We start from the raw sequence: 14,081 nt of genomic DNA, 5'->3' as shown, positions 1-14,081 counted from the left end.
TTGTTCGCAGCCTACCAGTCCTCACCATGAGCCTACACCTTGTCTCCTGGAATGTGAACGGGTTTCATTCTTCTGGCACCCGTGGTCCTAGGAAGCTCATCTTGAGACAGGAACTTCAGCCAGCAGTGATTGGTCGCTTGGATATACTCCTGCTCCAGGGGCACAAGCTTTCTGAGGCTCATTCCCGTAGCTGCGGAAAGATTCTCCCTGGACGCTCTCACACTTATTGGGAGCCCTCGATCGGCGCATAGGGAAGGAGTGGCGGTGTCTGTACTTCCGTGTGCGAGCAGTTAGCCCAGGGAGTTTTTGGTCATGGTACATTGATCCCAGGCCGTGCCCTTTGGGTAGGCCTAGAGTTGGAGGGTTCCAGAATAGGAATCCTCAACATCTATGCTCCCACAGACCTCTGATGCACAGCCACCTTCTGGAGGACACTCACAGGGATTCTCCCAGACATGGATTCCTGGATTGTTGGAGGTGACTTCAACAATATGGAGACCTTGGAGGACCAGCAGGGCAGAGGACCAGAGTTTACAGGTATGGCTCAGCAGAGCAATTTGATTGGGACTCCTTTATCTTCGCGACAGGAGGTAGGGACAGCTGGAGAGACCCGTCCTTCCGTCGTTGGCACGGGAGCTTGGACTTCTCGTGGGGCTTCCGCAGGGAAGGTGGCAGACTCCTGGAGAGACTGGATAGATTTTATGTCAGTGATTGGGCCATCAGCAGAGGCGGTCAGGCGGGTATAGTACCAGGGACGACACTTTCCGACCACGCGTCTGTGCTCTTATCATTAGACTCGGCAGTTCAGTCCCTTCCTCCCCGTTCGTGCCGGATTCCCGACTCCATCTTCTTGAGGGAGGACGTGCGCAGCAGTATCGGTAGCCTATGGGACAGAGATTGGGGCGAGTGCGTGGATCTGGTTGATTCGGTGGCGCAGGCTTTGCAGGAGTCCGGCCAGATTTGCCAGCTCGCAGCCCTTCAGGTTCGACAGGAGTGGTGGGGCAGAGAGAGAGCTCTTCGTAGGGACCTCGCTTCCATTCAGCGACTCTAGCAGGCAGCCCCGGGCTCGGAGGAGCTTCGGATCCAGGCCCTTCGAGCCAGAGCCCTTCTTGAGGAGACTCTCCAGCGCCGTTCAGAGTTTTCCTATCACGCCTCTCTCTCATTATGGGCTCGGAAGGGCGACCGGATGTGCAAGGAGTTCTTCAGGACGCATGGCCAGAGAGCAGCAGGTGATCAGCTACGGAGTCTTAGGACAGCGGAGGGGCACATCGTTACTGATCCGGGTGAGGTCTTGGGGTTGGCTACCGACTTCTACAGGACTCTTTTCCAGCAGGAGCAGCTTGCCCCTCGCACTCGACGCTCCCGCGAGGAGGTGTGGAGGCACATTCCAGCCCTGGTTCAGCCCAGCATGCAGGCGACGTTGTTGGCACCGTTCACTACGGACGAGATGTTGGAGCATTCTTTCTCAAGAATAAGCCCAAGAAGAACGGAAAACCTCTTAAATGTAATTACTGTCAGAAACTTGGCCATCCAGAGGATCGTTGCTTCAAGAAAATGGCAAAGGTACAAGCCAAAGAACATTATTTCCATGTACCCAGTTAGGAGAGGGGGGGTTGTTATGTCTTTCCTTTATCAGGCCTGGCCGAGTTCCAGGATGTTGGCGTACTCGCTAGACCTATGAGTTGGTCATGCATCCATGCTCAGATTTGAGTCTCTAATCAGAATTATACTCAGCTATTAGCCTCTGAGATTGCCTCGGATGCACAGTCTGGATGATGTCATAGTTTCTCACCCTAGCTCCGAAGGGGGGTTTGTTGGAATCGGAGTCCTAGTGTGTGTGGTCCTAGAGTCCTAGGAGTGTCCTACAGTTGTGTGAGTGTGAAAAGTCTTGAGGCCACTTGTGCCACCTCATCACCTAGATTATAGGATCTAGATTCTCTTGTGTATGACCTCATCTATGAGGTATCAGTGTGGGAAGATAAGGCTTGCCCAACCTATAAATGAGGCCATGTACTTGCTACGATTCAATAAACTATCAACATCAACTATTGTGCCTCAGCTCCTGTCTCCAATCATGTGTCTCTCACCCTCTCCCATTTTCAACACCAAGAACATTCCCAAACTCATCCTCTTAAAACACAACATAGTGCAGTTTCAATCTCATGATAGTCACTCATAAGGTTGAAAATCATAAACTCCATCACACATAGCAGGGACTAGCTACTATGACATCCCCACTGACGTCATCAGCGCCCAACAATGGGGGTAGACCATAGTATAAAAATATGCTCTCACACATACAAATCCACACACCCACACATACTTGAGCATCCGTTTATACAAAATCTTCGTACTGAGTTTCTATAGGCACTCCGAAGGTGAAGGGCAGACTCAGCCATGATGAAGGCTAGCACTAGAGGAGAAGGCTAATCAAAAAGTAGTCCAAAATCTCTTCATTCAAGCTACAACTGCTTGTGAAGTCTAAACGATTTCATTTTAGTCTCTCCCAAACGAGCATGTAAATCTAGTTGATAGGGCAACGCACCATTTAAGATAGAAAGAATTATCCCAATACCAGCAGGCCGTAACATGGACGAAAACTTCACAAGGTGAAATTTGCATGTCCGCTAATATGGCAGAAGCATATACCTAGATCAATCCAGGAACATTCCCAAACTCATCCTCTTAAGACACAACATAGTGCAGTTTCAATCTCATGATAGTCACTCATAAGGTTCAAAATCATAAACTCCATCACGCATAGCAAAGACTAGCTACTATGACATCCCCAACAACTGTGTACCTCTTGCATGCACTTTTGTGTTGTTAAGCTCCATGGATAAAATAAGCAACAGCCAGATTTAGATGCCAGGGTCTCCTACACATCATGCCAGCTGAATCAAATCATCTATACAATTCTTGTTTTTCCATCTGTCAAATGACTCCCATAAATTTCTAATGAGATGTGGGTCCATGCTAAAAATGTAAAATCCAAAATCTCTTGAAGCATTGTAGCTTGTGGACATCCACTTAACGTTCTCTCTCTCTCTCTCTCTCTCTCTCTCTATATATATATATATATATATCTTTTGAGGCTCTCAAAGATTATACTTTTTTTTTTAAGAAATTAATTTGATTTACTTATGTATGCAATTACTCTTCTATGTGCATTTGTTTTGTTTCCATCACTCTCTCACTTTTTGGGTGCTTCGAAGCATATCGGAAATGTGAAATTCTAAGGTTGCTCAATGTGTCAAGGTTATCACGAGCCAATCATGTTGCAGGTAAATGCAAGCGACAATAGGGGTAAGGCAGATGCGAAGGATCGAAAGGGTATAGGTGGAAGTACAGCTAATGCTATTATGGAGATTGTTAGCAATGAATCTATTGCTATTGGTGACATGAACAAGTAATTTGCTTCACATTAATGGTTTTCTTCAGTGCTCAAAACATCACGTGCTTTAAGGAGAGGTGGTTTCCAAGTCTCTTGCCTATTTATGATTTGGTGAGTGTTTCAGAAGCGCAAAGCACAAAAAGGCAGTTTTGATCATGGACGAGGTTGATGGGATGTCTGGGGGAGAGAGAGGCGGAGTTGCAGGCCTCATAGCTAGCATCAAAATGAGCAAAATACCCATCATTTGTATTTGTAATAATCTAAGTACAGTCAGAAATTGAAGAGGCTAGTGAACTATTGTCAACACCTGAACTTCAGAAAACCAACCAAGAAACAGGCATGAGTTCATATTCTCCAAGCCATGTGCGCCTTTGGATATACAAAATACACGTTGGTCTTCTGTTGACATAGGAAATAATCGTGGAAACCCATTAAGATGAATTAGCTAATATCATCATCACGCTTTCATATGCTTGTTTTGGCAGACAGAAGATAGCTCTTAAATTTTTTCATGATCATTGTGTCTTGTGATTTGGAACTTAGATGGCAAAACGGCTTCATCAAGTGGCTCAAGCTGAGGGCATGCAAGTTGCCAAGGTGATTCATTCATTGAGATGCTTTTGCATTTCTTGAGAGAGAGGGAAGGGTGGGAAAAAAATTTTATTTCTTAACTTTTTTCCCATCAATCATTTGTGACCGCTCTTGAAAAGCCTGCTGAGCAAGTAGATTGGGACATGAGAATGGCTCTAAATGAGTTGCAATACATCAATTTATGAACTCAAATTGTCAAATTTGCTGATGTAAAGGCTCGGCTTCTTTCAAGTGGCAAGGATGAAGACATGAGCCCTTTCAATGCCGTTGACAAGTACGCAAAGCCCTCTGGTTTGACTGGCTTGTTGTTCTATCTCATTGACTTTGTCTGTAATCATTTGTGGCTAGCTCTATTTCAAATTGTGTGCAATGCTTGAAAATGGAGACCATGAATTTATCTCAACATGGGGCTGGTGCCTGTATAGACAGCAAGAGAGTTGGCAAGTTGAAGCAAGCAAGATGACATGATGGCTAGCTTAGAGGATTGCAACCTCATACCAGTACCAAAAGAGGGTAACTGGCATCAACGGTGCATAGAGGTGTGTAAATTCCCCTGTTGACTTGACACCCTTTTGAAACTGTGAGAAGTGCAGCGGAAATGAACGGAAGAGAGAGAGAGAGAGAGAGAGAAAGAGAGAGATAGCATGACACACACACACACACTGAGAAGGAGAGAAAGGAGAGAGAAAGGCACAAGAGAACTGCAATTGATCTCTGGAGAAAACCCTGCTACAACTAGGGGAAAACCTCGGAAACAACGGGCTGCTCGAGAGCTCGGAACACACAGCTCAACAACCAAATAACTGGGAGCACGAGGGAGTGGATGAACTGCTCCGCTACCCTGCTCCTCAAGTGATACTGTGAGATGGCTCTGCACCTCTACCAAGCTCCACACTCAAGTGATGATCTGCTCCACAAGATGCTGCAAAGAGGGCTGAGGGGGGGACCTATATATAGCCCCCCAGCCCCTCCCTAGTCAGGTAGAGCAGGCTGACCGACCAGCCTGCAAGGTGCCGACCCCACAAACCAGCATGGCCAACTCAAAGGGGGGGTGGGCTGGGGCTGACCCACCTCTGCCCTATAAAAGGGCCTCGTAGCAGCCCTACAGGGGGCTGCTCAGGGCCGACCCCCTAGGTGCCTCCATAGCCGACAGCCCTGCCTCCTAGGCACCTCCATAGCCGACAGCCCTGCCTCCTAGGCGCCTCCAAAGCCGTCAGCCCCACCTCTACACAGCCCTAGAAAAAGGGCTCGAGGTCAGCCCTAACGGAGAGCCTCTCCTCCTGCCACACTCTTCAGGCTGCCACTGTCTGCAGTCCCACAGCAAATACGTAGGGACCAAAATACCGTAGACTATCCTCACGGGGGGGTGGGGTGAGCACACCCACAACACAAGCCCTCAGAAGGCCCTGTACTGAGAGGATAACTGGGATAGTAGAGTAATGACCATGTCCTCTGATGAAATCTGCTTCCCTGCCTGGAGGATCTCCTGCTGAAGTTCCTATAACTTGTTGATGTGGTCCCGCATCGATGAAGGCTTCTTGGGATCCAACAACCGCATCTGCACCTCCAGTGAGACCCTCTTCATGGGAGAGATTTGATTATAGATGGACCCAAATGCTCCCATATACTTTTGGCCATTGACATGTGCTTCACGTGATAAATCACCTGAGGAGTACAGTTAAGAAATATAAATGATCTTACCTTGGCATTAACACGGTCCCAAACTCCATCATCCCCACCAGACACTATAGTTGAGCCCATCCAACTGCCGGTCAACCGGGAACGTGGGCAACACCGGAATTCCAGTCTTGTTCTCTGCCATCTCAGACAAAGTCGCCATGTCGGAGTGAAGAGGATGATGAACTGAAAGAGAAGGTGGATGGGATCATAGTTTTTTCCATACATTACCATACGCATACGTCATACGAGTATGGAAGTATGATTGGAGTATGGTTCAGCCCCTAGGGTTGAAACATACGTGACCCTAATTTTACTCAAAAACATTTAGAAAGATATGCATTGTACACATTACATTGACATAGACCTACAAACTTTCGAGAGAGACTAGAGTCATTTGGAATTTGGATTCTGATACATAGTGTCAATGATAGATCAATACTACACCAAACATCATGATCAAAGGTAGTAGGTAGTAGAAACTTGGAAGTAGGTACTACACCAAAACATCAAAGACAAAACATCATAGAAGAAAAGGCTGCCACAGCCCGGAAATAAAGCTGAAAATTGAAATGCATCACGATTCACAACCGATGAGGCTCAAGCCTCAAGCTGCAGCCTGCAACCTCATCCTCATTCTCTTGCTCATCCTTATCCTCATCATCATCTGCATCAGTGCCATCCTCCTCCTCCTCATCCTTCTCCTCCTTGAGACCATCCTTGAGCCCAACCACAGCCAAAGTTGGCCAATAGTGTACGGAGTACGGATTAGCAGAATAGTGCTAAAAATGTGTTTTCCAAGGTTTTGGCTAGGCACAAAATCGATCCCCCCTCCCAAACAAAACAACCCCCCCCCACACACACACACAACAAAAAAACCAAACCACACCCAAAAAACAAAACCCGCAACAACAACAACAACAACAACAACCAAAACCACCCCAAAAACAAAAAAACCAAAAAAAAAACACTCGTACGGAAAGCCGTACAGAACGCGTACAGGAAAAAGTCCGTATGCGTATGGATGCAACTATGGATGGGATAGAAGGAACTGAGGGTCGAAGAGAGGAGAAGGTTGAAGACGAGGATGAAGGGGCTGACAGCCCAATGTACCTTCACACCTCGATTTCCGTCCCTTAGGAACACCTCCTCTCTGATCTGAAAACACCCTTCAAAGTCACCCTTCGCTGGTCACCCGAACAGTCCACTCCCCGCACACGCTCCTCCTCAAAGTCACCTCCGAACAGCACCCTAATCCTCCTCTCTGTGTGTTGGCTCAACTCTCCCTCCGCTCCTCGGGTCTCAAGCCAACCGTGGCTCTGATACCATGTGAGAAGTGCAGCAGAAATGAACGGAAGAGAGAGAGAGAGAGATAGCACGCCTCACACACACACATTGAGAAGGAGAGAAAGGAGAGAGAGAGGCACAAGAGAACTGCAAGTGATCTCTGGAGAAAACCCCGCTACAACTAGGGGAAAACCTCAAAAACAACGGGCTGCTTGAGAGCTCGGAACACACAGCTCAACAACCAAATGACTGGGAGCACGAGGGAGTGGATGAACTGCTCCGCTACCCTGCTCCTCAAGTGAAACTGTGAGCTGGCTCTGCACCTCTGCCAGGCTCCACACTCAAGTAATGATCTGCTCCACAAGATGCTGCAAAGAGGGCTGAGGGGGGGGCCTATATATAGCCCCCCAGCCCCTCCCTAATCGGGTAGGGCAGGCGGGCCGACCAGCCTGCAAGGTGGCCAACCCCACAGACCAGCATGGCCAACCCAAAGGGGGGGTGGGCCGACCCACCTCTGCCCTATAAAAGGGCCTGGTAGCAGCCCTACAGGGGGCTGCTCAGGGCCGACCCCCTAGGTGCCTCCATAGCCGTCAGTCCCGCCTCCACACAGCCCTAGAAGAAGGGCTCAAGGTCAGCCCTAAGGGAGAGCCTCTCCTCCTGCCCCTTAACACTGATTCGGCTGCCACTGTCTGCAGCCCTACAGCACATACGTAGGGACCAGCATACCCTAGACTATCCTCACGGGGGGGGCGGGCACACCCACAACACAGGCCCTCACTCTCTACACTACCCTCACTCACTGGGCGGGCACACCCACAAGCAAGGCCCTCTCTCTACGTGACATCAGGAGATGTTGACCTCCAACAGAAACATAGCCAAAACTGAAAATTGTAATCCATTACTGACAATGCCTAATTAAATCAAAGGGATGGACTTCCTCTACAATGAAGGACGTTCACACACAATAATCACACACGTTACAAGATAGAAGGGTTAAGATGGGGAGATACCCCCCACCCCAAACCTGGACCTGAACTGCAAATGGAAGTTGAAAAATAAGGAGAGTCCTTATTTGTAACACCTGTGTGATGAAAACAACAAAAGCTATGGACAATAGGCTAACCTCTACAGATCTCATATTCTGAGATTTGCAACTTGGAGATCTGACCCCGTGTCTCTTTATGAGGTCTTCCGCCTCTTCTCGTTCCAAACTGTAAAATAAACACTCAGCATAACAGCGAGTGACCAACATCATAACCGACTAATCTCTGAATGACAATTTTAGGCCAACCTGTCAAGAGTTCCACTGATGACGAACGTTGAACCTGCCAAACAATCTTCCGCCTTCAGGTACGTCCTGTTCAAAATTTCAGCAAAATTTGACTCAAAACACATTGAGCTAACTGAAGAAACAGATGAGGCAACTTCATCATAAACTTTGTCAAGAAAACTTTGAGTACAGGGGGATGGCACAAGGCAAAACCTTTTGTCCTTTGTGAGGTAGTTCCCGTCTCGACTGAAAGAAGGCAGCTCCACCTCTGCCCGATCCTCACCAGTAGTTACCGGTCAGACACGCCCCGTCCCCTGCCCCTTCCTCTTTCCCTTCCGTGCCCAGGAAAAGGAGTTGCCGTTGCAGGTTCATCAGCGTCGCTAAAATCATCTTCGTGAAATGCCACTTTGGTTGCTCCCTCGTTCTCAATACGTGCTTGCTTTTGGCAGGCGACTTCTCTGGGGCTTCAGCTTGTTATCATCGCTAAGAAGATTGTTGGCAGGCGGCTTCTCTTGTTTCAGCTTCTTATCATTCGCCTTACCACCCGGTGCAGCGTCCGAGAAGTACTTGCTCAGGCGGCTTCTCTTGTTTCAGCTTGTTATCATTCGCCTTACCACCCGGTGCAGCGCCCGAAATCTATCCTTAGGCGCTTGTTTTCTTCAGGTAAGAGCGCGAATCCTGCAGCGGAAAATGAAAAACCTTCACAGACATGAGATGATGAAAAAATCCTGAAAATGGCAATCGATGAAGGCTAAAAAGACTCACCATAGCATAAAGAAAGAGAACGACAAAGCTAGACAAGTTTGGAAAAGCAGAGTCGAGCAGGGCTATGCCAAAATCTATAAAGGCGAGTAAGGAGAAACGGTGATCGGAGCTTGAGCGAGAATTCCAAATCGGAAAAGGAAAGCCCAAAACGGAAACAATGCATTTCAGAGCAAGATTTGGAGCTTCTTCTTCTCAACGAGCGATCAAAAACACAAAAGAGTTATCGGAGAGAGCAAGTGCATGCAATGGAAACAGAAGACAAATAACCCAATGCCCAAAATCGAGAGGAGAAGGAGGAGGAGAGTTACAAAATCGAGAGGAGGAGAGGAGGAGGAGAGAGTTGCTTCGAAGGAGGTCTCCTTTTCAAAACCTCTGGAGTATTGTGGACCATCTAAGCTGCATCAAAGGAGTTGGAATTCTATATAGGACTCTACATGCTGCCCAATGACATGCATTGCCCTCAATTCTTGTCATGTTCTTCAATGCAGAAATGCACATGTGTGTAGATGATGCATAAATTGAGAAGTATTGGCCCTCCAAATGGGGTGGAAGGAGTGCCCACGTGAGTGTATTTTTTTGCTAGACTCTTCTCTACATGCTCCACACAAGCCACAAGCCATATGCATGCAAATGCCCGTACACACACACCATGAATGACACGAGAGGGTGCAACCCTCATGCCTCTTGGGATCACATCCCTTGGGCATACCCCATTATTCTACCCTTAGCCTATGGCTCTTTATGCCTACCATTGATTAATGCAATACCCGTGCACAATGCTACCCTTTCCTAACCATCCTAGGACCTAATGCATACGTGCATATTTTATTATATTCAATTGGCCAATTTACAATGTTACAACCATAGGGTAATCGCCAGATTCCCTAGAATGATCCACAAGGATCTAATACAAATAATCATATCGTGACATGCCCTCTTGCTTAGAGAAGCAGATGTGCTCATGTGTGTGCCTTCAAATAATCTTCAACAAGTGCGGGGTAATCCTTCAAGTGATCTTCATCGAACCATTGACCATCTTCCATAGGCTACCCTTTAAACTTGACCAAATATCGAGATCTCTGTCTATTCCTGGTACTCCTGACCTCATGGAATAGTATTCGTTCCGGAACAAGTAATTCTACCCCGTCTTCAAGTTCTGGTTCTTCTTCTTCAATAGGCCTCACCGGTGGTTCTCCCTTAAATGGCTTCAAGATACTAACATGGAAACCATTCTTCATCCTCCAGCTGGTAGGCAATGTCAACCTGTATGATGTTGGAGTTCCTTCTGGATGTATAACTTCTGAAACTTGGAAAGGTCCATAATATTTCTGCTAGCTTTACAAACTTGGTATTTCCTTGGATTGTCTTTATATGCCTTTTGTCAATCTTTAAAAGAACCCAATCTCCCTTTTCATAATGTACATCCTTTCGCTTCTTATTCGCATACTTCTTGTACACTTCTTGAGCTCGCTGAATATGTGATTTAACCTTCCTGCACATCTTCGGCAAACTGATCAGTAGCCAAAATCCTATCTCCTAAATGTGCAACGAGTGTGGGAAGGACTTGGCCATAGATGATCTCAAATGGTGCCTTGCGGGTAGCAGAATGGGTAGAGTTGTTATATGCAAACTCTAATAGAAGTAAATACAATTCCCATAAGGTAGGATTGTCATGGACATAACTATGTAACAGTTGGATAATAGCTTGGTTAGCTATTTCACTTTGTCCATCAGTCAATGGGTGATCTGTAGTGGAGAATTGCAATTTAGTGCCTAAGTCCTTAAAAAGAGCTTGCCAGAATTGGCTTTGGAACTTGGGATCATTATCTGATGTAATGGACTTAGGTAATCCATGTAATCTAAAAATTTCTTTAATGAATAACTTAGCGGTTTCGATGGCAGATTGCAGTGATGTTCTTCTTACATGGAATGAAATGGGCTTGTTCTATAACAGTAAGTATTTGCTCATTTTGTGTCCTTGTCTTTGGAAATCTTGACACAAAATCCATAGTAATATGCTCCCATCTTTCACTAGGTATGGGTAATGGCTGAAGTAATCCTGGTGTCTTACCATGATCACTCTTAACTTTTTGACAAGTTAAGCACTATTGGACTAAAGTACTTATGTCCTTTCTCAATCCTGACCAATAGAAATATCTTTCAATTCTATCAATGGTTCCTCTTCTATGTCCAGAATAGGGACTACTATGCTTCTCTTCAAAAACTAGGGATCTAAAAGTGGAGGGTACACAAATGAAACGTCCTCTAAGAAGATACCCATCATGAATTACATATTCCCCTAAGGAATCACCTTGTCCTTGAAGTAACGCATCATAGAGAGTCCCAAATTCTTTATCACATTTGTAGGCATCCTTCATTGCACTAAGAGATTCTTCTCTCACTACGGAGACATAGTTTACACTAGGTCTACGACTTAGTGCATCTGCAACTACGTTCTCCTTACCAGGTTGATATTCTAACTCAGGTTGTCCAAATCCTTGGAGATATTCTGCCCACTTCATTTGCCGAGGTGAAACTATTGGTTGAAAAAACAAATGTTTAATACTCTGATGATCTGTCTTAACTTTGAAGTCGGACCCATAAAGATAATGTCTCCATAACTTCAAAGCATGAACTATGGCTAATAGTTCCTTCTCATATGTGCTATACTTTAGTTCAGCACTTTGAATTTTTCGACTTTCAAAGGCTATGGGATGTCCCTCTTGCGTTAATACAGCTCCAATGGATGTACCACTAGCATCTGTACATAAAACAAAGAAAGGCTTATCAAAATCCGGCAAAACTAACACACAGGACTAGTCATTAAAGCAATGTCTGTCACTTAGTGATACATTGATTGCTTCCTAAGTAAATCAGTAAGTGGTGATGCAATCTTAGAGAAATTCAATATGAATCTCCTATAATAGCTACATAAACCAAGGAAAGATCTTAACTCATGTACATTCGTAGGGACAGGCCATTCCTTTATAGCTTTCACCTTGGTTGGATCAACCTGAATCCCATGTTCATTGATGACATGGCCTAAATTCTCTATTTCCCTCTTAAAGAACTCACTCTTTTTAATATTCAGGAAGAGTTGGTTCTCTCGAAGCAATTCCATCACTTGTGCAAGATGTTGCTTGTGTTCTTCATTTTGGCTAAAAATTAAAATATCGTCAAAGAACACAACTACAAACTTGCTTATGTATGGTTGAAGAACTCTTCTCATTAGCCTACAAAAGGTAGCAGGCACATTAGTCAACCCAAAGGACATAACTACAAATTCATAATGTCTAGTTTGTGTTCTAAAGGCAGTCTTATGCACATATTCTTCCCTCATCCTAACTTGATGATATCCCGACTTTAAATCCAATTTGCTAAATACCCTGGCACCTTTCAAGGAGTCTAACAAGTCATCAACTCTAGGTATAGGAAACCTATTCTTAATTGTCAACTTGTTCAGGGCTCTATAATCAATGCACATCCTAAAGGTTCCATCCTTCTTGTTCACTAGAAGGACTGGAGCCCAAAAGGCGAACTGCTTGGCCTGATTAGACCTTTCTCTAGCAAGTCCGCAACTTGTTTTTCCACCTCCTCTAGCTCTACCTTATTCATTTGATAGGGAGCTCTACATGGAGGAGAGGACCCTGGGATCAACTCAATAGTATGATCTTCAGGTCTAGAGATAGGCAACTCATGCCGATTATCACTAGCAAATCAATTATCTAATTGCTTAAGGAACTCTAAATGTTGACGTTCCTGATTACTATGTTCGGGCTTCACTTCCCTAACATATATCACACTGCAACTCACTCCCTTACGTAACTCTCTTTTAGCTCTAGTATGAGATATGAGCGGAATATGGGAAATATCTTGCTCACCTTTTAAGGTGATCCTCGTACCTTGGTGCTCAAAGGTACAAGTATGTTTCCTTACATCCATAGATGGTTGGAAATCATACCTCCAAGACTTGCCTAGGATCATGTCGACTTCTTGTAGAGGAGCAACAAGAAAGTCTCTACGATCTTCATACTTTTGGATCTTGAAGGGCAAGTTCTTGACTTTAGAAGTACATTGCTCTTCATTACCTCTAAATGCACCACTAATACTCATATCCCTCAATGGCCATTCCTTAGCTTTAACTATATGAGCCAACCTATCTGAGATAATATCATAGTTACTACCATCATCCATGAGGACGATGATACGTTGACCCCCAACATATCCATGTAACTTAAATAAATCATGTAGACCAAATGTGTAATGCAAACTAGAATTATTGCTTTTTTTATTATTTTCATTATTTTTACAAGAAGGCTCACCCTCTTGCTTGGGGTGAGAAGTCCTAGTTACATTGGTCTTACCCATCTTCTTCTTTAATTCCGGACAATCATAGAATCTATGATCTATCGCCTTTTTGCACCCAATATATTTTCTTTCCTTAAACAATCTATCCCTTTCTTGAGCAGACATGAATGGAAGTTTCACACGTCCTCCTAAAGTAGGTTTCCCTGTTGGTTTGCTATTAATTGTTTGTACTTCTGCTTGCCTAGGAAAACATCGTCCATTTCGTTTAGAGTTAGCTGATCGAACAAAGGGTCTACTTTGTGAAGTTGGCGCCTCATATGTTACTTCTCTCCTTCTAGAATTGACTTTCCTTTCCGCTGCCTCGGCCAATCTAATGGCATCCTTTAATTTAGTCGGACTTAGGAGTTCCAACTCATGTCGGATGTTGGGTCTAAGACCCGAGAGATACTTATATAATTTATCCACTTCCGTCTTCATTGTGAACTCTAGAGATAAATGCCAAAATTTTGTAGTGTATTCGCTCACTATCTCCCTATCAAATTGTCATTTCTCCCATTTAAACATTTGGTCCTCCTTATACTTAAGCGGGAGAAACATCGTCTTTAATTCTTCCAAAAATTTAGACCACTCCTTGATTGGATTACTTTCTGATTGGTGTACGGACCACCAAAGTAATGCATCCTTCTCCAAATGTAGAGTAGCTAGTGCTAACTTCTCGTCTTCCGTACGATCAAATTGTACAAAGTACAATTGGAAATGTCTAATCCAATCGAGGAGTTTCTCCGGATG

The 14,081-nt window shown here is 45.1% G+C and overlaps 1 long non-coding RNA gene across 1 annotated transcript; it reads right to left on the bottom strand.

Moving 5' to 3' along the window:
* Window positions 1-8,114: 8,114 nt before the first annotated feature.
* On the bottom strand, window positions 8,115-9,367 carry LOC147899329 (uncharacterized). The gene is made up of 4 exons (XR_015541383.1): window positions 9,293-9,367; window positions 8,433-8,897; window positions 8,241-8,306; window positions 8,115-8,160 (listed from the first exon to the last, which is right to left on the bottom strand). It is a non-coding gene; the product is annotated as an uncharacterized LOC147899329 (long non-coding RNA).
* Between the last annotated feature and the right edge of the window lie 4,714 nt (window positions 9,368-14,081).

Source organism: Dipteris shenzhenensis, chromosome 8, assembly GCF_047967505.1.
Source record: "Dipteris shenzhenensis isolate YYH24624 ecotype China chromosome 8, Dip_SZ_1.0, whole genome shotgun sequence".
NCBI lineage: Eukaryota > Viridiplantae > Streptophyta > Polypodiopsida > Gleicheniales > Dipteridaceae > Dipteris > Dipteris shenzhenensis.
Note: the sequence above shows the minus strand (reverse complement) of the source record. Positions and strands in the feature narration are given on the sequence as shown.